Source organism: Bufo gargarizans, chromosome 2 (assembly GCF_014858855.1).
Source record: "Bufo gargarizans isolate SCDJY-AF-19 chromosome 2, ASM1485885v1, whole genome shotgun sequence".
In the NCBI taxonomy this organism is placed as follows: Eukaryota; Metazoa; Chordata; class Amphibia; order Anura; family Bufonidae; genus Bufo; species Bufo gargarizans.
Genome location: NC_058081.1, coordinates 426,764,569 through 426,789,655, shown reverse-complemented (window position 1 = coordinate 426,789,655; position 25,087 = coordinate 426,764,569). Strand labels below are relative to the sequence as shown.

The 25,087-nt window shown below is 41.2% G+C and overlaps 1 protein-coding gene across 2 annotated transcripts in view; it reads right to left on the bottom strand.

The window, feature by feature from the left end:
- SLC23A1 (solute carrier family 23 member 1) overlaps nucleotides 1-25,087 on the bottom strand; it is a 419,817-nt gene that overhangs the window by 343,633 nt on the left and 51,097 nt on the right. The window lies entirely within an intron of this gene.

The following is a 25,087-nucleotide window of genomic DNA, read 5'->3' as shown; positions in this document are numbered from 1 at the left end:
ACAGTGAGTTTAAAGAGGTGGTTCAGCTTATTACAAAAAATTCAACAAGCCTGCAATTATGCAAAATAATGAAAATAATATATACTTACTTACTCTTTTTCATCCTCCATCGCTTCCAGTGCAGATGCTCCAATCATCTCAGATGGGCTTTGTTTAAACATATACCATATACCAATAAGACTGTCTGCAGCGGTATCCAGTATATATGGACACATCATTGTGCAGTACCCCAGACCTGGGGGGTAACTGCAATAGTTTGTCATATAATGCTTATGTAATTTTCATGTTAGGTCACACTTTATGGATGTCAATGGTTGGCAACAGGAGTGGACTTACCATTTCATTCCTCCTCTCTTGGTAGAAGCAGGATGGTCCAACTTCCTGCAAAGTGAGGGAAATCTAGAGAGATATTGTCAGCTAGCAAACTTCTTGTCATCTTCTACCACATTTCCAGCCACCTGTCCTGCTCGTGTGTGGGAGGAAAACACCACACCAAGCATAGGAGGGAAAGGGGATACCAAAATAAGTCATGGAAACTAGGGAAGGAAGATGGATACCTCCTACAGAAAACCCTAACTCCAGTCTTGACAGACTAACAGTATGATCAGGCCCCAAGTTCAGGCAAGTTCATACACCAGATACCTAGAATCCTATCTCACCCTATAGGACCCTGGAACTAATGTCAGGACTGAGTCTACCTGTTCCTCCAAAGGGAAGGACAAACAGGAGTCTCCCTCAGACCTAATTACAAACAGGGAAAGGCAATACACACATACAGGGGATATAAAAGGTCTACACACCCCCGTTAAAATGTCAGGATTTTGTGATGTAAAAAAATGAGACAAAGATGAATAATTTCAGAACTTTTTCCACCTTTAATGTGACCTATTAACTGTACCACTAAATTGAAAAACAAACTGAAGTATTTTAGGTGGAGGGAAGAAAACAACAAGAACTAAAATAATGTGGTTCCATAAGTGTGCACACCCTCTTATAACTGGGGATGTAGCTGTGTGCAGAATTAAGCAATCACATTCAAAATCATGTTAAATAGGAGTCGGCATACTGCCATCATTTAAAGTGCCTCTGATTAACCCCAAATAAAGTTCAGCTGCTCTAGTTGGTCTTTCCTGAAATGTTCTTAGTCGCATTCCACAGCAAAAGCCATGGTCCACAGAGAGCTTCCAAAGCATCAGAGGGATCAGGAGAAGGGTACAAAACAATTTCCAAGGCATTAGATATACCATGGAACACAATGAAGACAGTCGTCATCAAGTGGAGAAAATATGGCACAACATTGACATTACCAAGAATGGGATGTCCCTCCAAAATTGATGATACGACGAGAAGAAAACTGGTCTGGGAGGCTACCAAGAGGCCTAAAGCAACATTAAAGGAGCTGCAGTACTGGCTGTGTGGTACATGTGACAGCAATCTCCCGTATTCCTAATATGTCTGGGCTATGGGGTAGAATGGCAAGATGAAAGCCTTTTCTTACGAAGAAAAACATCCAAGCCAGGCTACATTTTGCAAAAACACATCTGAAGTCTCCCAAAAGCATGTCTACTTCACTTCATGCTGTTTGTCCATTGTTGTGGGATCAAGGAATTTCAGGGATAAGAATCTCCTTAGGGGAGCTTCTCTGTGCTTCAGTGCATTTATGCACTTAATATATTTTTCTATTACATTAGAGCAGGGCTCGAAAAATCCCAGGTCGCCGTGGTGACTAGAGATCTTATTGTCACAACCAGACAGCTGAGAAGCTCTTACAGAGGCCTTTCAGAACCTCCTCCTTGAGTTCTCTTTGTTGTGCTGTTCAGTTCCTCATCTCGTTAGCCTCTCTCAGCTGTCATGGAGTTGGACTGATTGGATCCCTTTAAATTCGCCCCATAATGCATTACTGGGTGGCTTATACTACTTCCTGGAGTGTGTGTGCATGCTGATCTTGTTTTCCAGTCTGCTACAAAGTTAATTGCTGTACATTTATCTGTTATTTTCCGTTTGCTGGATCCCAGGTGACCCTGACTCCCTCCGTGTCTGGTGTAGGGAGCCGGTGGTCGTGTCCCCCCACTGTTGTAGGGTGTTCAGGGGTTATATAGTCGAGGTACGTGGATATGCAACCTTCCACCTTTCGGATCTTTGCATAGGCTGAGCAGCCAGGGAAAGTGCTAGGTCTTGTGCAGGGGTCTCCCTTTTGGTTCCTTAGCTTTGGATCCACTCAGTCATATATGCATGTTGCTTTGTCTTGTTTCCTGTACACCGTCCGTGACATTAAAAGCCGCCCAAAACCGTCTCAAGCATGGATCCGGTTTCACTTTTGGCTGAACGCTTCCAGGGTCTTTCATTGGAGGTAGCTGATCTCCGTAAGACTTTTTCTCAGCTTCAAGTGACCGGTTCAGCTTGCGTTCATGGAGTTTGTTCTGAGCCTAAGATCTCGCTCCCGGATACGTTCTCCGGGGGTAGTGAGAATTTTGTGTGTTTTAGAGAGGCTTGCAAACTCCATTTTCGCCTTATTCCCCATTCCTCTGGTGATGAGGAACGGAGGGTGGGGATCATTATATCGCTGCTCAGGGGTAACGCTCAGTCCTGGGCCTTTTCGCTGCCGGAGGGGGCACGGCCTCTCCGTTCAGTGGATTAATTCTTTTTAGCCCTGGGTCAGATATATGATGATCCGGATCGTATTGCTCTGGCTGAGTCTAGACTACGTCTATTATGCCAGGGTAAACAATCTGCAGAAATATACTGCTCAGAATTTCGGAGATGGGCAGTTGATACTGGTTGGAATGATGCTGCACTCCGAAGTCAATTTTGCCATGGTCTTTCAGAGGGGTTGAAAGATGCATTTGCCTTTCATGAGAGGCCTATTTCTTTGGACTCTGCTATGTCTCAGGCCGTTCGTATTGACAGGCGTCTTAGAGAGAGAGGAGAGATGTCCCCTTCCTGTCATACTCAGTCCCAGGACAGTGCAGCGGTCCCATTCTGTGCGCAGTCGCTGTCAGCCCCTTCTGAGCAGGAGCCCATGCAGCTGGGGTTTATTGCTTCTGACAATAGAGGATTCAGCTCGCATGGGAGGGTTTGTTTTTGTTGTGGAGGTATAAATCATTTGGCAAATATTTGTCCCTCTAGGACAGTGATGTCGAACCTTTTAGAGGCCGGGTGCCCGAACTGCAACCCAAAACCCACTTATTTATCATAAAGTGCCAATACTGCAATTTAACCTGAATACTATAGTTCAATATAGTATATATTCCATGTACTTTATCATTTAGCTATTAAAGCCTGCCTACATTCAGTGTGCTTAGAACACGGACAGATCTAAATTTCCCTCGGGAGCAAGGGAAAAGAGAAAAAAGAGCGCACAATAGGGTAGTATGTTCAAACACCAGATAGAGATGTCAGAGTGAGAAATATCCAAATTCACCTTATAGGGTTGTGCTCCGGCAGGCACAACGCTACTGTAGAACTAATAGGAACAAGACCTTTTAAACCAGGATTGCAGCCGCAGATTTTAAGATCTCTTGGCTGGGATGTCCAGTCCCCCCAAATGAATTCGTAGGTAAAGGAAAAAAGAAGTTCTGCATCGGTGCAAATTCACCAGTGAGATCGGTCTTGATAAATAGATTCTTTTTGTTTTAATAAGAAACAACGCGTTTCGGGGATGAAAGACTATCCTTCATCAGGTTTCACATACACATAACAAATATTACATTATTTATAGATAAATTCCTACCAAAAAAACGCCAAAAGGATGCACCTGGGTGATGCCCCTTGTGGGAGGAGCCATCACCAGGTGTCATCTACACTTTCAATCTTTCTTCATATAAATAACATTGGATAAAAGTGGCTATAAGCAGTCCATATACTCTACATAAAATCGCATTAATATTATATTAAAATTCCTTACAGATCGTTTCTTTAGCTGTATTACATATCGCTCCCGGTCATGTAATCGCTAGTATGGGCGTCACATGACTCGGGAGTCCGGAAGTGTGTGTTAGGTGACGCCGCTCTCATCTAGCTGAAAGGAGAGAGGGCGGAAGTAGCGATACTAAGATCGCTTTAACTGCGCATGTCCGTGTCGGCCGGCGGCTTGAATATCTCAGACGGGGATAACAACGCTGGGATCGCTCGAACGGTGCATGCCCATGTCAGCCGGCAGCTCGGTTGTCACATGATCGTATCTATGCGGTCATGTGACCTATTTATCTTGTCATTCAGACCTGGATCATACTGGGGATCTATTCATGAGGCTGGGTGGAACTTATTTAAAAGTGTATATAAAACGTATAAACAAGGGGAAAAAAAGAATATATTAGGTAGGCATAAAATGTTTAAATGACTCAAATAGATTATTTGGGGTTATAATGATAATAAAAAAGGAAGGGGGAATAGTGGATTTCTGTGTGTCTGCAGTTAGGAAGAATTATAATAAATAAATATATGTGAACACATACGTGTACAGCAGATATATATATGTATATATATATATATATATATATATATGTATATATATATACATACATATACATACACTTTAAAAGAATAATGGAGGGGAAAAAAATAGAAAAATTTTAAAAAATATATATAAAAAGTAAATAAAAAAAATACATATGCAAAATAAAAAAATTGATAAAAAAAGTTGATATATATAATATAAAAATGTATAAAATATATCCATATAAAAAATATATATCTATATAAAAACACAAGAATGTGGAAATATATAAACACATATAAAAGATATAAAAGACATATACAAAATTATACATAGAGAGAAAAAAAAAACAACCTCATTATAAATTAATTTCAAAAGCCTCATTCAGCTCATACGGGTTCAAACTATTAATTTTAAAAATCCAATACATCTCTCGACGTCTAATGTACTGGACGTCTGTTTGGAGGTATAATGGAATGTGTTCAATCGGTGTTATAGTGAACCCTATGGTGTTGCCATCGTGGTGTTCTGCCGCATGTCTAGATACACTGTGTTTCATATATTTTTTGCGGATTTTCGAACGGTGTGTATTAAATTGTTTGCGTAAAGTTTGTATTGTACGGCCCACATACTGTAGGTGACAGGGGCACTCCAATAAATAAATAACATGATTTGAGTTGCAGGTCAGGTGAGATTGGATTTCGAATGATTCCCCAGTGCTCTTACTATTAAAAGATGAACGTTGGTAAAGGCATCTCGAATGGCCTCATTTAAAACTTCCTTTTGGAGCCTCAATCTCTTTTTCATCATTAGGGGAATGTATTGTAGATCTCATTTTGCTCGGGGCTAGTATATTTTTCAGAGTTTTAGCTCTTCTATACGTGAATTTCAGATTCTCCGGAATAATTTGACTCAGTATCGGATCTCTTTTGAGGATATGCCAGTGTTTCCCCAGAGTTGCCTTAATGGCGTTGTGGTTTTGGTTGTACGTTGTTATAAAATTATAACAGTATGAGTTGATATCATCTTTGTTGTCACTTTTTTTTGGGGGGGGGGGGGGGGCTAAGCTTTCTAGTTGGGTTAGTCTGTTCGCTTTTTCTCTGGCTCCCGCAATGATGTCACTCGGATACCCCTTTTGATTGAAGCGAGATGTCAGAATATTGCATTGTGAACTGAAATCTGAGTCTAATGTGCAATTTTTGCGGATCCGTTTGAACTGGCTAAAGGGGACATTTGTCTTCCACTTTCTGTAATGTGTACTGCCAAAATCAAGATAGCTGTTGCTGTATACCTTTTTAAAAAAGGTTCCTGTTTTGATTTCATTATTTAGGATGAAGAGCTCTAAATCTAAAAATTCTGTTTTTATTCTATCATGTGTACCTGTAAATTTAATACCCCAATTGTTGGTGTTTAGGTGAGACATAAATTCCTCTATGGTGGATTGTTCACCATCCCAAATGAAGATCAAATCATCGATATATCTTTTGAAATAGATAATATTTTTATGCCAGAACTTGGTTTGATATATAAAGTGTTCTTCAAATCTACCCATAAACAGATTTGCGAAGCTTGGCGCGAAACGCGTCCCCATCACGGTGCCTCGTATCTGTTTATAGGTCTGCTCCTGAAAGGTAAATACGTTGTGGGTGAGAATAAATCCCATGCCTTTAATGATGAAGGTTTTTTGCTCTAGAGGCATTTCAAAATGGTTGTTTAGAAAGACAGCTACACATTCAAGTCCTAGGTTGTGGGGAATATTCGTGTATAGGGCTGATATGTCTAAAGTTAACCAATGGTAGTTTCCTTGCCACTTGATGTATTTTCAAGGATGTTATTAGTGATGTTGAATCTTTAAGATGTGATTTCAGATTTTGGACATATTTTTGAAGATGTACATCGATGTAGTGGGAGAGGTTTCTGGTCAGAGAGGACACTCCGGAGATTATAGGTCTACCAGGAGGGTTTTTTAGGGCCTTGTGTATTTTCGGCAGATGGTAGAAAGTCGCTAGAGTTGCTTCTTTTACTAAGATATATTCCTTCTCTTTTTTATCCAGAACTATGTCTGCTGATTTTATAAGTTTTTCAAATTCATCTCTATATTGTTTAGAGGGATCACTGTCTAATGGTAGATAATAATTTTTGTCTGAGAGTATGTTCAGAGCTTCTTTTATATAATCCTCTCTGGATCACGATTCCACCCCCTTTGTCTGCGCTTCTTATAGAAATTGGATGGTGGTCTGAGGCCTGATGGAATAGCTTTCACCCACTAGGCCGGAAACCCACAAAAAGAAAAAACCTAGAAGAGGATGCCGAGCAGGCAAGAATAAAATAAAAAATAAAAACATAGACATGAAATATGACACTGAAAAGACAACTGACATCGAAAAGTCTTCAGGTATTTTTAACCTATCATCATACACACTAAAGAAAGCCGAAATTTCTGTACTATCTAAAGGTCTGTCCTTTTGCCCCACAAGCAAAATAAATGAGTTTGATCTGTTCCTAGACCTTAACAGATTTATCAAGAAACTAACCCTTAAAAGGCATTTCAAAATGCAGGAAAACTCAGTAGCAAAATTACCACAGATACAAATAGAAACTACCTCAACAACAGAAGGGCCAGACCTGAAAGCTATTCCATCAGGCCTCAGACCACCATCCAATTTCTATCCCATTCACCATAAGGGCAATTTTCTTGATACATTTTACTCGTTAGTATCAAACGATTTTAGACAAATAAACCAAGAGACATTCCCGCCAGTTCAAAAGAAACAGAAAAAACATAACCTTAAACCATACGAGAGAGTAGCTCTAAAAAGTCTACAATCCAATACAAAAATTACGATAAGAAGCGCAGACAAAGGGGGTGGAATCGTGATCCTAAACAGAGAGGATTATATAAAAGAAGCTCTGAACATACTCTCAGACAAAAATTATTATCTACCATTAGACAGTGATCCCTCTAAACAATATAGAGATGAATTTGAAAAACTAATAAAATCAGCAGACATAGTTCTGGATAAAAAAGAGAAGGAATATATCTTAGTAAAAGAAGCAACTCTAGCGACTTTCTACCATCTGCCGAAAATACACAAGGCCCTAAAAAACCCTCCTGGTAGACCTATAATCTCCGGAGTGTCCTCTCTGACCAGAAACCTCTCCCACTACATCGATGTACATCTTCAAAAATATGTCCAAAATCTGAAATCACATCTTAAAGATTCAACATCACTAATAACATCCTTTAAAAACATCAAGTGGCAAGGAAACTACCATTGGTTAACTTTAGACATATCAGCCCTATACACGAATATTCCCCACAACCTAGGACTTGAAGGTGTAGCTGTCTTTCTAAACAACCATTTTGAAATGCCTCTAGAGCAAAAAACCTTCATCATTAAAGGCATGGAATGTATTCTCACCCACAACGTATTTACCTTTCAGGAGCAGACCTATAAACAGATACGAGGCTTTGCGTTTCGCGCAAAGCTTCGCGAATCTGTTTATGGGTAGATTTGAAGAACACTTTTTATATATCAAACCAAGTTCTGGCATAAAAATATCTATTTCAAAAGATATATCGATGATTTGATCTTCATTTGGGATGGTGAACAATCCACCATAGAGGAATTTATGTCTCACCTAAATACCAACAATTGGGGTATTAAATTTACAGGTACACATTATAGAATAAAAACAGAATTTTTAGATTTAGAGATCTTCATCCTAAATAATGAAATCAAAACAGGAACCTTTTTTAAAAAGGTATACAGCAACAGCTATCTTGATTTTGGCAGTACACATTACAGAAAGTGGAAGACAAATGTCCCCTTTAGCCAGTTCAAACGGATCCACAGAAATTGCACATTAGACTCAGATTTCAGTTCACAATGCAATATTCTGACATCTCGCTTCAATCAAAAGGGGTATCCGAGTGACATCATTGCGGGAGCCAGAGAAAAAGCGAACAGACTAACCCAACTAGAAAGCTTAGCCCCCCCCCCAAAAAAAGTGACGACAAAGATGATATCAACTCATACTGTTATAATTTTATAACAACGTACAACCAAAACCACAACGCCATTAAGGCAACTCTGGGGAAACACTGGCATATCCTCAAAAGAGATCTGATACTGAGTCAAATTATTCCGGAGAATCCGAAATTCACATATAGAAGAGCTAAAACTCTGAAAAATATACTAGCCCCGAGCAAAATGAGATCTACAATACATTCCCCTAATGATGAAAAAGAGATTGAGGCTCCAAAAGGAAGTTTTAAATGTGGCCATTTGAGATGCCTCTGTTGTACTAACATTTACCAACGTTCATCTTTTAATAGTAAGAGCACTGGGGAATCATTCGAAATCCAATCTCACCTGACCTGCAACTCAAATCATGTTATTTATTTATTGGAGTGCCCCTGTCACCTACAGTATGTGGGCCGTACAATACAAACTTTACGCAAACGTTTTAATACACACCGTTCAAAAATCCGCAAAAAATATATGAAACACAGTGTATCTAGACATGCGGCAGAACACCACGATGGCAACACCATAGGGTTCACTATAACACCGATTGAACACATTCCATTACACCTCCAAACAGACGTCCAGTACATTAGACGTCGAGAGATGTATTGGATTTTTAAAATTAATAGTTTGAACCCGTATGGGCTGAATGAGGCTTTTGAAATTAATTTATAATGGGGTTGTTTTTTTTTTTTTGTTTTTTTTTTTCTCTCTATGTATAATTTTGTATGTCTTTTATATCTTTTATATGTGTTTATATATTTACACATTCTTGTGTTTTTATATAGATATATATTTTTTATATGGATATATTTTATAAATTTTTATATTATATATATCAACTTTTTTATCAATTTTTTTTATCATTTTGCATATATTTTTTTATTTTTTTTATTTACTTTTTATATATTTTTTATTTTTTTTCCCCTCTATTATTCTTTTAAAGTGTATGTATATGTATATGTATATATATATATATATATATATATATCTGCTGTACATGTATGTGTTCACATATATTTATTTATTATAATTCTTCCTAACTGCAGACACACAGAAATCCACTATTCCCCCTTCCTTTTTTATTATCATTATAACCCCAAATAATCTATTTGAGTCATTTAAACATTTTATGCCTACGCAATATATTCTTTTTTTTCCCCTTGTTTATACGTTTTATATACACTTTTAAATAAGTTCCACCCAGCCTCATGAATAGATCCCCAGTATGATCCAGGTCTGAATGACAAGATAAATAGGTCACATGACCGCATAGATGCGATCATGTGACAACCGAGCTGCCGGCTGACATGGGCATGCGCCGTTCGAGCGATCCCAGCGTTGTTATCCCCGTCTGAGATATTCAAGCCGCCGGCCGACACGGACATGCGCAGTTAAAGCGATCTTAGTATAGCTACTTCCGCCCTCTCTCCTTTCAGCTAGATGAGAGCGGCGTCACCTAACACACACTTCCGGACTCCCGAGTCATGTGACGCCCATACTAGCGATCACATGACCGGGAGCGATATGTAATACATCTAAAGAAACGATCTGTAAGGAATTTTAATATAATATTAATGCGATTTTATGTAGAGTATATGGACTGCTTATAGCCACTTTTATCCAATGTTATTTATATGAAGAAAGATTGAAAGTGTAGATGACACCTGGTGATGGCTCCTCCCACAAGGGGCATCACCCAGGTGCATGCTTTTGGCGTTTTTTTGGTAGGAATTTATCTATAAATAATGTAATATTTGTTATGTGTATGTGAAACCTGATGAAGGGGAGTCTTTCATCCCCAAAACGCGTTGTTTCTTATTAAAACAAAAAAAATCTATTTACTATTTTGATCTTACTATCTGATTTCTATCAAGACCGATCTCACTGGTGAATTTGCGCTGATGCAGAACTTCTTTTTTCCTTTACCTACATTCAGTGTGCTGACTGTGCTGTTCATAGTGCGCCCTGCGCTGATGAATGGCAGGAAGAGTTTAAGGCATATTGGTACACCATAGACTTTTTTCACAGTGCTGGTGCCCACAGAGAGGGCTCCGAGTGCCGCCTCTGGCACCCGTGCCATAGGTTCGCCATCACTGCTCTAGGAGATTCAGGCAGTTTTCTGGGAGTAATAAAGAAACAAACAGGAAAAAATCTTTTAAAAATGTTCAGTCTGTTACTATTGGCAGGGTTGAGGCGGAAATTGAAGGTTTTCCGTTTGCTTGTAGTTCCCGTTTTGCCCTGCCGGCTAGGGTGGCGCTAGAGAGCAAGAACATTTTTTGTGAGATTTTTGTGGATAGTGGAGCAGCGATCAATCTCATTGATAATCAATTTGCGATAACTCATGGTTTCCAGGTGCGCACTTTGGGAAAGGATATTCCTGTTTTCGCTATTGATTCCGCTCCACTTTCTCAGAAATCATTAAAGGGCATAGTTCACAATATCCGTTTAATTGTGAGTGATGCTCATGTTGAGGATGTGTCATGTTTCGTCCTTAGCGGTTTGCCTACCCCTCTAGTGTTGGGGCTACCCTGGCTCACTAAACATAACCCCACCATTGATTGGCAAGCGAGGCAAATAAATGGTTGGAGTGACTTTTGCAGAGAGAATTGCCTCACGACATCTGTTTCTGAGGTTGCTACTAAGACTGTACCATCTTTTCTCTCTGAATTTTCGGATGTCTTCTCTGAGAGTGGAGTTCAGGCTTTGCCCCCGCACAGGGAGTACGATTGCCCTATTAATCTCATCCCAGGCGCCAAACTGCCTAAATCTCGTTTATACAATCTTTCCCAACCTGAGAGGATCGCTATGCGTGCTTATATCTCTGAGAGTCTGAGAAAAGGACACATACGACCCTCGAAGTCACCTGTTGCCGCTGGTTTTTTCTTTGTTAAGAAAAAAGATGGTTCTTTAAGACCTTGTCTGGATTTCAGGGAGCTGAACAGTATCACTATTCGTGACCCTTATCCGCTTCCTCTGATCCCGGACCTGTTTAACCAGGTTGTTGGGGCTAAAGTCTTTTCCAAATTAGATCTAAGAGGGGCATACAACCTGGTCAGGGTCAGAGAAGGAGACGAATGGAAGACGGCCTTCAATACCCCTGAGGGCCATTTTGAGAATTTGGTTATGCCTTTTGGTTTGATGAATGCCCCAGCCGTTTTTCAGCATTTCGTGAACAGCATTTTTTATCCTTTGATGGGAAAATTTGTATTAGTGTATTTGGATGACATTTTGATTTTTTCTCCTGATTTCAAAACTCATAAGGAACATTTACGTCAAGTCTTGCTCATCCTGCGGGAGAATAAATTATATGCGAAACTGGAAAAATGTGTGTTTGCAGTTCCAGAAATTCAATTTCTGGGGTTTCTTCTCTCCGCTTCTGGTTTTCGCATGGACCCCGAGAAGGTCCGCGCTGTGCTTGAGTGGGAGCTTCCTGAGAATCAGAAGGTGCTGATGCGGTTTTTGGGCTTTGCCAATTATTACAGGAAGTTTATTTTGAATTATTCCTCTATTGTTAAACCACTCACTGATATGACCAGAAAGGGGGTAGATTTTTCTTCTTGGTCAGTAGAGGCGCGTAAGGCTTTTTCTAATATCAAGGAGAGTTTTGCTTCCGCTCCCATCTTGGTGCAACCTGATATTTCTTTACCCTTCATAGTTGAGGTTGATGTTTCTGAGGTGGGTGTGGGGGCGGTCTTGTCTCAGGGTTCCTCTTCTGCCAAATGGCGACCGTGTGCCTTTTTCTCGAAAAAACTCTCCTCCGCAGAGAGAAATTACAATGTGGGAGATAGGGAATTGTTGGCCATCAAGTTGGCTTTTGAGGAATGGCGCCATTGGCTAGAGGGAGCCAGACACCCTATTACCGTATTTACTGACCATAAAAATCTGGCCTACTTGGAGTCAGCCAAGCGTCTGAACCCGAGACAGGCCAGATGGTCTTTGTTCTTTTTTAGGTTTAATTTTGTGGTCACGTTCCGCCCTGGAGTTAAGAATGTGAAGGCAGATGCCCTGTCACGTTGTTTTCCGGGAGGCGGGAATTTTGAAGACCCGGGTCCCATTTTGGCTGAAGGTGTGGTGGTCTCTGCTCTCTTTTCTGAATTGGAGGCAGAGGTGCAGGCAGCCCAGTCCGAGGCTCCTGATCTTTGTCCTCCTGGGAGGTTGTTTGTGCCTCTCGCTTTAAAGACACAAGATTTTTAAGGAACACCACGATACGGTCCTTGCTGGGCACCCGGGGGCAAGAGCCACATTGGATCTCATCGCTCGGAGATTCTGGTGGCCTGCGCTTCGTAAGTCGGTTGAGGGTTTTGTGGCAGCCTGCGAGACTTGCGCTCGTGCCAAAGTCCCTCATTCACGGCCATCAGGTCCTCTCCTTCCCTTACCCATTCCTTCCCGTCCTTGGACACATCTGTCCATGGACTTTATAACGGACCTGCCTCGTTCCTCGGGGAAGACTGTGATTCTGGTGGTGGTGGACCGTTTTAGCAAAATGGTGCATTTCATCCCTTTTCCTGGTTTGCCCAATGCTAAGACGCTGGCGCAGGCATTTATTGATCACATTGTCAAATTGCACAGTATTCCTTCAGACATAGTCTCTGATAGGGGCACGCAGTTTGTTTCCAGATTCTGGAAGGCTTTCTGTTCTCGCTTGGGGGTTCGGTTGTCATTCTCTTCTGCTTTCCACCTGCAGTCGAATGGCCAGACAGAGCGCGTTAATCAGAATCTGGAGACATATCTGCGCTGTTTTGTGGCGGAGAATCAAGAGGATTGGTGTTCTTTTTTGTCCCTTGCTGAGTTTGCTATAAATAACCGTCGTCAGGAGTCTTCTGATAAGTCACCATTTTTTGGTGCATATGGGTTTCATCCGCAGTTTGGGACTTTCTCGGGAGAGGGGTCTTCTGGTTTACCTGATGAGGACAGATTCTCCTTGTCTTTGTCATCTATTTGCCAAAAGATTCAGGATAATCTAAAGAGCATGAGTGAGAGATATAAGCGTGTGGCAGATAAGAGACGTGTGCTTGGTCCGGACCTGAATGTTGGTGATCTGGTGTGGTTGTCTACCAAGAATATCAAATTGAAGGTTCCCTCCTGGAAGTTGGGTCCTAGATTTATTGGGCCTTACAAAATCCTGTCTGTCATCAATCCTGTTGCCTACCGACTTGATCTTCCTCAGACTTGGAAGATCCATAATGTTTTTCATAAGTCCTTATTGAAACCTTATGTTCAACCCATTGTACCCTCGCCTTTGCCTCCTCCTCCGATTATGGTTGATGGGAATCTTGAATTTCAGGTCTCTAGGATTGTGGATTCTCGTCTTGTCCGCGGTTCTCTTCAGTACCTTGTTCATTGGGAGGGTTATGATCCTGAGGAGAGGATGTGGGTCCCAGTGACGGACATTAAGGCCTCTCGTCTCATCAGGGCTTTCCATAGGTCCCATCCTGAGAAGGTGGGCTCTGAGTGTCCGGAGTCCACTCGTAGAGGGAGGGGTACTGTCACAACCAGACAGCTGAGAAGCTCTGACAGAGGCCTTTCAGAACCTCCTCCTTGAGTTCTCTTTGTTGTGCTGTTCAGTTCCTCATCTCGTTAGCCTCTCTCAGCTGTCATGGAGTTGAACTGATTGCATCCCTTTAAATTTCGCCCCATAATGCATTACTGGGTGGCTTATACTACTTCCTGGAGTGTGTGTGCATGCTGATCTTGTTTTCCAGTCTGCTACAAAGTTAAGTGCTGAACATTTATCTGTTATTTTCTGTTTGCTGGATCCCAGGTGACCCTGACTCCCTCCGTGTCTGGTGTAGAGAGCCGGTGGTCGTGTCCCCCCACTGTTGTAGGGTGTTCAGGGGTTATATAGTCGAGGTACGTGGATATGCAACCTTCCACCTTTCGGATCTTTGCATAGGCTGAGCAGCCAGGGAAAGTGCTAGGTCTTGTGCAGGGGTCTCCCTTTTGGTTCCTTAGCTTTGGATCCACTCAGTCATATATGCATGTTGCTTTGTCTTGTTTCCTGTACACCGTCCGTGACACTTATCCTGGCAGCCCTTTAGCGAAGGCTGTGCTGCAGGCGCTAATGCGTTGCAAATGCTGCGCATGCATTAGATCACCCCATAGGAATCCAGGAAGCCCTCAGGTGGCTGACTTATTGCTGGAACGTAAACATTGCAGTTTCTCTAGAACAGGGATGCTCAACCTGTGGCCCTCCAGCTGTTGTAAAACTACAACTCCTACCATGCCCTGCTGCAGGCTCATAGCTGTAGACTGTCTGGGAATGCTGGGAGTTGTAGTTTTGCAACAGTTGGAGGGCCGCAGGTTGAGCATGCCTGCTCTAGAACATTGCAGCTCAATTTGCAAAAGGGACACTGTACCCAGACCACTTCAATGAGCTGAAGTGGTCTGGGTGCCTTTTGTGTCGCTTTAACTTTGAAATCTTACTTTAGTAAATTACTCTGTCAGTGTTTTATTTAATGGGATAATATCCAGAGCATTGAAACTTAAAATGGCACATTGCTGTGCACATGGTTGATGGCTTGAAGTAGGTTTCTGATGCAAAATGTGAAGTGCTATATTTGGGATATGGTGGACATTTTTCCCATAATAGTGGACATATGGTGATAGTTTTCATTAACATTGTATGACCTCTTAAGATTGGACTAAATTCAGTTTTACCCCATGTGGGATGAGATTTATGCAAAAGGGACTGGTGCATGTATGGTGTCCTTAAAAGCACAGTACAGAATTGTGTATTTCCTATTTCCTATTTGTTTTATTCTGTACGATGGTATTGACTCAGCACCTCCATCTTGGCATCATGTCAATCAGTGTTCTAATATTGGCTCTATCCATTGTATCTGTCAGTCCACTTTGTGTGAATGTGTATTGGCTGTGTCAGGATTGAAGTTTATTATCTAGTGTGTTAATTCTTTTTTTAAAGGAAGACTCACTGCTCTGTGATATCACACATGCAGGTGCATGTAGCCTGGCCCTCTCTTCGTGGTATTAGTGCATTTTTGCATATTCATATTTGGTTAAATTTGGATATAACTAACATTTCTGCTTTAGCTACTTATGTAATAGGTCTTGTATAGGGTTGAGCGAACTCGAACTGTAAAGTTCGAGTTCGTACGGAACTTTAGGATTCCTGGACCCCTGACCCGAACATTTCAGTAAAAGTTCTGGTTCTGGTTCGGTGTTCGGCGCTTTCTTGGCACTTTTTGAAAGGCTGCAGAGCAGCCAATCAACAAGCATTTAGCTGTGTGACCTTAGAAGCCATCACAGCCATGCCTACTAATGTAATGGCTGTGATTGGCCAGTGCAGTGTGTGACCCAGCCTCTATATAAGCTGGAGTCATGTAGCACTGCACGTCACTCTGCTGTGCTTAGTGTAGGGAGAGGATGCTGCTGGTGATTTCAGGAATAAAAACTGCACAATTTTTTTTGCAATTTACAACATCTGGTGCATTTGTAGGCTTAGGCCTCTTTCACACTACAGTATTTTGCGTTCCGTATACGGTCCGTTTTTTGCGTTCCGTATACGGTCCGTATACGGAACCATTCATTTCAATGGTTCCGCAAAAAAACGGAATGTGTTCCGTATGCATTCCGTTTCCGTATTTCCGTTTTTCCGTTCCGTTGAAAAGATAGAACATGTCCTATATTTGGCCGCAAATCACAGTCCGTGGCTCCATTCAAGTCAATGGGTCCGCAAAAAAAACGGAACACATACGGAAATGCATCCGTATGTCTTCCGTATCCGTTCCGTTTTTTGCGGAAGCATCTATTGAAAATGTTATGCCCAGCCCAATTTTTAATATGAAATTACTGTATACTGTATTTGCCATACGGAAAAACGGAACGGAACAACGGAACGGAAACGGAAGCAAAAAACGGAACAACGGATCCGCGAAAAACGGAACGCAAAACACTGAATTCAACATACTGTAGTGTGAAAGAGGCCTTAGGCTGAGTTCACACGGGCGTTGCGGATTGGGGCCGGATGCGTTCAGGGTGCGTTCAGTTAAACTCGCACTATTTTGCAAGCAAGTTCAGTCAGTTTTGTCTGCGATTGCGTTTAGTTGTTCAGTTTTTTCCGCGTGGGTGCAATGCGTTTTGATGCGTTTTTCACGCGCGTGATAAAAAACTGAATGTTTATAAACAACATCTCTTAGCAACCATCAGTGAAAAACGCATCGCACCCGCACTTGCTTGCGGATGTAATGCGTTTTTAACGCAGCCCCATTCACTTCTATAGGGCCAGGGCTGCGTGAAAAACGCAGAATATAGAACATGCTGCGATTTTCACGCAACGCAGAACTGATGCGTGAAAAACAACGCTCATGTACACAGACCCATTGAAATGAATGGGTCAGGATTTAGTGCGGGTGCTATGCGTTCACGTCACGCATTGCACCCGCGCGGAAAACTCGCTCGTGTGAAAGGGACCTTAGTCAGTGTGCAATTTAATCTACAAATACAGCCGTAATTTTCTGGGTTTTTAAAAACACACTATTTTGCCAAAATCCACTATTTTACAGATCTGCAAGTGTTAAATTCAAGTTTAATATATACAGCTTTCATATTCTGTTACAAAAAAAAAAAAAAAAACTTTTTGGGGCAATATACAACATCTGTATTAGCCAGTGTGCAATTTAAGCTAGAAATACAGCCATAATTTTCTGGGTTTTAAAAAACACACTTTTTTGCCAAAAAACACTATTTTACAGATCTGCATGCGCTAAATTCAAGTTTAATATGTACAGCTTTCATATTCTGAAACCAAATCGAAAAATCTGTGGATCACTACAGCTGATTTGTGGATTTAAGGTGCTCTTGGTTTAAGTGACCCACCCGGTCACTAAAAATTGTATAAAATGTATAAAGATTAAACCAGGCACTCAAATATGGATTATAGGTCAAAATTTTAATCGAATATAAAATATATCGATATACTCATAAAATGCAATATAAAATACAATATAAAATGCAATAAAATGACATAGAAATTCACATAAGGATAACCATAAATTACTAGCAGCAATGTGGCCAATAATTATAGCAGCTAAAGTTGGAATAACCACAATCCGGACAAAGGTCTATATAAAATTCCAGGCGGTTTTAAGTTAAAGGACCGCACCCTTGATTGTAGCCAGAACCAGCCTGGATGGTTAAAGTTCAGACAGCCGCAATTGTTATGTCAGTCTTTAAAGAAAACCGCAATCCCAAGTGTATTAAAACGGGTCTTGTGAAACATTCACCAATCCTACTCGGTTTAAGGTAAAGGTGACTGTGCACTAAGGTGGCGTCCCACCTATTCAAGCAATTTTACAGCTTTACCTTGGTCGATGTTGCTTTGTCCTATGTCCGGACCCAAAGGAGATATGCTGTGGGTGCCGAGTCAACCTTGTGTCTGCTCACAGAACTATGTTTGTGGCTCTTTCTTCCGGTGCTCGTTCCTTTTAATCACAGCTCTTTAAACTTGAAGTCCAGGGGAGCTACTGTCCCAGCATGCCGGTATGGTCCGACACCTCATACCGGCATGCTGGGACAGTAGCTCCCCTGGACTTCAAGTTTAAAGAGCTGTGATTAAAAGGAACGAGCACCGGAAGAAAGAGCCACAAACATAGTTCTGTGAGCAGACACAAGGTTGACTCGGCACCCACAGCATATCTCCTTTGGGTCCGGACATAGGACAAAGCAACATCGACCAAGGTAAAGCTGTAAAATTGCTTGAATAGGTGGGACGCCACCTTAGTGCATAGTCACCTTTACCTTAAACCGAGTAGGATCGGTGAATGTTTCACAAGACCCGTTTTAATACACTTGGGATTGCGGTTTTCTTTAAAGACTGACATAACAATTGCGGCTGTCTGAACTTTAACCATCCAGGCTGGTTCTGGCTACAATCAAGGGTGCGGTCCTTTAACTTAAAACCGCCTGGAATTTTATATAGACCTTTGTCCGGATTGTGGTTATTCCAACTTTAGCTGCTATAATTATTGGCCACATTGCTGCTAGTAATTTATGGTTATCCTTATGTGAATTTCTATGTCATTTTATTGCATTTTATATTGTATTTTATATTGCATTTTATGAGTATATCGATATATTTTATATTCGATTAAAATTTTGACCTATAATCCATATTTGAGTGCCTGGTTTAATCTTTATACAGCTTTCATATTCTGTTACAAAAAAGCCCACTTTTTGGGCAATATACAACATCTGGATTAGCGAGTGTGCAATTTAAGCTAGAAATACAGCCATAATTTTCAGGATTTTTAAAAACACACTTTTTTGCCAAAATCCACGATTTTTCTGGCCTTGCAGCATCAGCACATGTGAAATTCAAGGGTTATATACTGCAGTCATATATAGTTATTAAACAAACACGAGTTTGGGGAAAAAAAGTTTTTTTTGCAGTGCAGACTAACCAATGCAGACTAACCAATCGGATTGTGGCAGTGAAAAAATGCCGGTTTCAGGCTCTGATCTGCGCTCTGCAGATCAGAGCCTGAAATCACATGGAGTCCTCGTTTCCCCCCCCGATCTGTGTCCACCCCCGATCTGTGCCCCCCCGATCTGTGCCCCTGCACCTGAAGCTGTCTGCACTGTGCACTGCACATTGAATCAGCCTGCCCAGTGCACTGATGCGCCAGCCCCCTCCCTGCCCCATACATTCAGTGACACCCCCCCTCCCTTCCAGCGCTGCCCCCGATACAGTTAAGTCCCCCTGCTGTGTTTGATGGCGGCGGCTCCATTCCTGAGCCGCCGCCATCATCAGAGTGTCAGCTCTATGCTGACACTCTGCTGTAACCCCATAGATGCCGCGGCAGCGGCATCCATGGGCTTAATAGAGGGAGGGGGCTCCCTCTCTCCACCATCGGGGCTGCCATCGCAGAGCAGCAGTGGTTGCCATGGCAAAATTGCCTTTTCCTATAAAAAATGAAAAATAAAAAAACTACACATATTAGGTATCACCGCGTCCGTAACGAAAGTCTCTATAAAGATATCACATGATAGACCCCGTCCAATAAACACCAATTTTTTTTAAAATAAAAACTGTGTAAAAAAAAGACATTTTTGTCACCTTACATCCCAAAAAGTGCAACAGCAAGCGATCAAAAAGGCGTGTGACCCCCAAATTAGTACCAATCAAATCGTCACCTCGTTCCACAAAAAAAGATACCCTATTTAAGACAATCGCCCCAAAAATTAAAAAGCTATGGCTCTCAGACTATAGAGACACTAAAACATCATTTTTTTTGTTTCAGAAATGCTATTATTGTGTAAAACTTAAATAAATAAGAAAAAGTATACATATTAGGTATTGCCACGTTCGTAACGATCTTCTCTATGAAACTATCACATGACCTCCTCAGATGAACGCTGTAAAAATAAATAAATGAAAACTGTTCCAAAACAGCCAATTTTTGAGTCACCTTGCCCCATAAAGTGTAATAATGAATGATCAAAAAATCCTATGTACCCAAAAATGGTACCAATAAAAACCTCAACACTTATTGCAAAATACGAGCCCCTGCACAAGACGATCGGCAGAAAAATAAAAAACATATGGCGTTCAGAAAACCAATCCAGCACAATCTGCCTTCCAAAAACCGTATGGCATTCCTTTCCTTCTGCGCCCCGCCGTGTGCCCGTACAGCAGTTTACGACCACATGTGGGGTGTTTATGTAAACCGCGGAATCAGGGTAATAAATATTGAGTTTTATTTGGCTGTTAACCCTCAATGTGTTAAAGAAAAAAAAAATATAAAATGGAAAATCTGCCAAAAAAGTAAAATTTAGAAATTTCATCTCCATTTTCCTTTATTTCTTGTGGAACGCCTAAAGGGTTAACAAAGTTTGTAAAATCAGTTTTGAGTAACTTGAGGGGTGCAGTTTCTACAATGGGGTAATTTATGGGGGTTTCCACTATGTAAGCCCCACAAAGTGACTTCAGACCTGAACTGGTCCTTAAAAAGTGGGTTTTGGAAATTTTCTTAAAAATTGTAAGAATTGCTTCTAAACTTCTAAGCCTTCTAACATACTTAAAAAATAAAATGACATTTCCAAAATGATGCCAACATAAAGTAGACATATGGGGAATGTTTAGTAATCAATATTTTATTAGGTATGACTTTCTGTTTTAGAAGCAGAGAAATTGAAATTTGGAAAATTGTGAATTTTTCCCAATTTTTGGTAAATTTGGGATTTTTTCATAAATAATAAAAATATTTGTCTGTTACATTTTCAGTTGAAATTGAACAATTTTTGGTGTGAAGTACCACTGCTATACCTAGTAGACCGGTAAAAATAAAATAAAAAACTGTCAGTTACATTTTCTAGTGAAATTCACCAATTTTTGGGTGTGATGTACCACTGCTATACCTAGTAGACCGAAAAAATAAAAATAATAACTTGTCTGTCACATTTTCAGTTGAAATTCACCAATTTTTGGGTGTGATGTACCACATTTTACATTTTAGGGTGACAATAAACAATTATTTTCTGTCATAGACCCCTGCTCTACCAAATTCAATTTCTGTAATTTTTCTATTACATTCTTGGGTTGACATTATACAATTTTAGACGTGAATAAACCCATGCTCTGCATAGGTGACAGGGAATAAAATTTCTGAAATGCTTCTTTAATTGATGCGCGCCACTCCTTTGATTCAATGCTTAAACTTTAACAAGTTGTAAGACATTTGCGCTTCAATAATTTGTCCCACAATTCCGCCTTACTCTTTTGCCCAACATTTTTGCCTCAATACCTTTTCCCATATTTCCGCTTTACTTTTTTGGCCCACATTTGGGCTTCTGTAATTTGTCCCACATTTGCGCCTCAATAGCTTTTCCCACATTTCTGCTTGATCCCCAATTTTTTAAATAAATTTATCTTTCTGCCAACTGTGATCACCATGGTAGGCGCATAAAAGAACATCGAAAGTTGATAAAGCAGATATCAAATTGGATCGTGAACATTATGGGGACGTACAACATGGTGGGGCAGTGAGTGTGCACACGCCTACACGAACTGACTGACAGGGGTCAACCCCTGCAACTTTTGTGTCTCCAAATTGGGCACATGGCCTGAGCTTGCCCTTTACCCCTTGGAGGTGCTGGCCTGCCCTGCAGCCAGTGTATTGTCTGAACGTGTGTTTAGCATGACTGGAGGGGGTTATCACAGGTTATATTTCCCAATGTTTTGGGGTGTACCCTAATTTAAAAAAATTAAAATAAATTTAAAAGCAAAAAGCAGTGTAGGCTACCTCCTCCTCCTCCACCAACGCTTCCACCTCCAATCAGAAATTGCAGAGATTTGAATGTATAAATGATAAGGTTTTACTGAATATATTCCAACAAAACTGCTCAGCTTATCCTGCTGTATAGCATGCTGACTGTAGATTGCATTGAATTTTGTGCTGACAAGTCCTCTTTAACCCCCTTAGTTTGCACTTGCCAGGCAGGGGCGGGCCCAATTCCTTGTGCTTGGCTCCTTCCTGTGTGTAAGCAGTTGGGAGAGGGTGAGTTAGTATGAACAGCCTAAAGGACCTTGACTCCTATGTGTGTAGTTCCCCAGAACTGGGTGTTTTGAAAAAATTGCAAATAGATAATATTGTATTTTATATTGTTATGTATTTTGTATGTGTGGCCATTGTTACCAATAAGGATATGGATGGCAAGGGTTAAGCAGGAACGGGGCTAACCACCCTGTTCCTCCCCTATTGGTAGGAAAGGACTGGTCCTGCTTCCTGCCAGGATGTGGGGTTCCGGTCCAGAGACAAGAGTAAGGAAGCACACTACAGAACTCCTGCTCCAAAGAGAAGTTCTCCATAGAGATATAACAGAGGGTATAGCTAAATCCAGCATTTGAAGATGTTAAAGATGTGTGAATTTTATTCTATATTTTTGTGTATCTAGGATTGTAATGAGTTTACTTTTTCTACTTCCAAGTGCCCACCCACCCCCTCTTTGTTTCAAGACTGGAGAAGAAGGGGGGGGGGCAAAGGGCTGTGCTGTGAGAAGTGTCTGTTTTCTCATCTCTGTACAGGTGTCCCAAGAGTCATATAGATTGTGAAGGAGTGCATGGCTCGATGATATGTATATATTATTCACTGCCTATAGAGAAGCACCTCTTTGAAGTGTCACATATGACGTAGGCAGTATTCTTGTTAGGATAAACTCCATTACAAAATGGCGATGGTAACCAGATGTTTACATTAGTTCACATTCCAAAGTAGGGCCCACTGCGCAGATGCAGGTGTATTATCTCCTCTCTCTTATCTCTTCTTCCTTTTTGACCAAAGAAACAATGTTTAAGCCTCAGTGAGGACTGCCCTCTTCTGAAGATGTATATACGCTTACCACATGTAATAAAAGTTAGAGATTGCATTGACCATCTATGTGTCAGCGTCTAGTCTCTCAGCCACGCGTGGATATTAACCCCTGGGGGGTACATTGATTTGGAGCACCAGAGTGTACCTTAAATGCCCTAATTTAGGGCGTCTTTATCAAAGACACTGCTGTGAGGTGAGGGCCTACAGCTAAGACACTTATCACCTAGAACCTTACTAGCAGGGTTACCAACTTTCTGGAAAGTCCGCAAAAATAGGTAACTTTTTTCCTATGTCTGTGAAAAAAATAGATGAGTCCGTGATTTTTTTCAGGCTGGTGGTACTTGACTATATTATTTGGGGGGTAATTGTAATCATTTTACAGCTCACAGTAAATGCTGCTAATGAGTTTGTATCAGTATATTGATCTATAGACATGTATTATTTATAATCTTCATAATTTATTATGGTTTTCCAATTTGTCCATAAAAAATGTTGACTGTCCATGATTTTTGGATAAGTTGTCCAGAAAATAGAAAAATTATGGTTGGCAGCTCTGCTTACTAGGCCAGGACAACCTAAGTGCTAAATTGCAGCCTTCCAACCTGCCTCTATAATACTTACGAGTGCCAAAAGATTGCTCTCAAAGTCTGCCTCCATTAAATGTATTTAAAGTTCCGTGTTGCACTCAGCAAAATACCTATTTTTCGCCCATAAGATGCACTCTTTTTCCCCAAATACTAATGAGTGTTTCCATAATGGAAGAGCTCATTAGTATTGGTGGACCAGGAAGTGGTGAATGCAGCGCTCCCCGGGCTCTGCATTCACCGCTTCCTGGTACTCTTCAGTCGGCTGTGCTGTGGATATGCACTCTGTGTGTGTCGGGTCACAGCACAGCCAACAGCAAGAAGAAGCGCTTGGAGGGGAGTGGCAGCATCCGGAGCAGAAGAGGTAAGTCGATTTTTTATTTTATGTGATATGAGGCATGGGGACTGATAATATTAGGCATGGGGCTGGTGATCTGAGGTTGGAGGTTGGTGATCTGAGGTTGGGGGCTGGTAATCTGAGGCATGGGGGCTGATTATCTAAAGGCATGGGGGCTGATTATATGAGGCGGGGCTGATTATTTGAGGCATGGAGGCTAGTGATCTGAGGTAGGGAGCTAGTGATCTGAGGCAAGGGAGCTGATGATATGAGGCATGGGGACTGATGATATGAGGCATGGGGGGTCTTATTTATATTGGGGCTCTTATCTGAGGTCTTATTGGGGGTCATTTACATTGGGGTCTGAGCTGAGATCTGATTGAGGGTCTTATTAAAATTGGTGGTCTGACCTGAGGTCAAAATATTTTTTTCTTATTGTCCTCCTCTAAAACCTAGGTGCGTCTTATGGGCTGGTGCGTCTTATAGGGTGAAAAATATAGGACATTTTTATTCTGGCCTCCTCCTTCAATACTACATTTCTACTGCACCAGTCCCCACAGAGCAACAGCTTGATGAAGTACACTGTGACACATCACTTCATCAGGGCCACTACCACTCCCATCCTCTGCATCAACTCCTCTGGGGATTACTGCATGTGTATTGTACAATCAGATTCTGGAGCCCAGAGAGGTACTCCAGGGAACTTATCAGACTAAGCAAGGAAAAGGAATATTATTTGGAAGTTTGAGCAGCCAAATTGACTGGATTTCAAATGGCCTCCGGTCTTTAGTCATGCCAGAGAAACGGATTGCGAATTTGATTTAGGAACTATACCCGCAGTAGGAATTTTTGAAGTTTTGTGAGCACCCACAGTCTGAACTAATGCCTTGCATAGCCTAATATAAGAAAGTGCATCTGTATATGGTACATGGAGACAACATTTCTGATTCTGATGGGAATTTATTTAAGATTTTTTAAGAACTGTGCCTATGCTGAAAAGTAAATGTTTGTCGAAACTGCTGGTTCATCAGTAAAAGTTGGTTATGTGTTGAACTGCACCAATTGCTTTACTTATTAAAGGCTTTACTTCCTGCCTTGCACCTCACCAACATTCAATATCAACCCCTCTTCTAACAGGCAGGATATGCTGGAACAGGGTCTTCCCTAGGGGAGACAGGTGCACCTCCTCCTCACTGCAAGACCCAGGGGAATGCTGGAGCAGGGCAACTGCCACACACTTTTCTCCACAGGGCAGCTGCATGCTGCTATAACATAGGTGGGCTAGGTAAACTCATGAGTCAGCATACCATGTGTAGTTGGAAATCAAGGAATACATTTACCACTGCTCCTGCACATGGACCCTCAGGAGA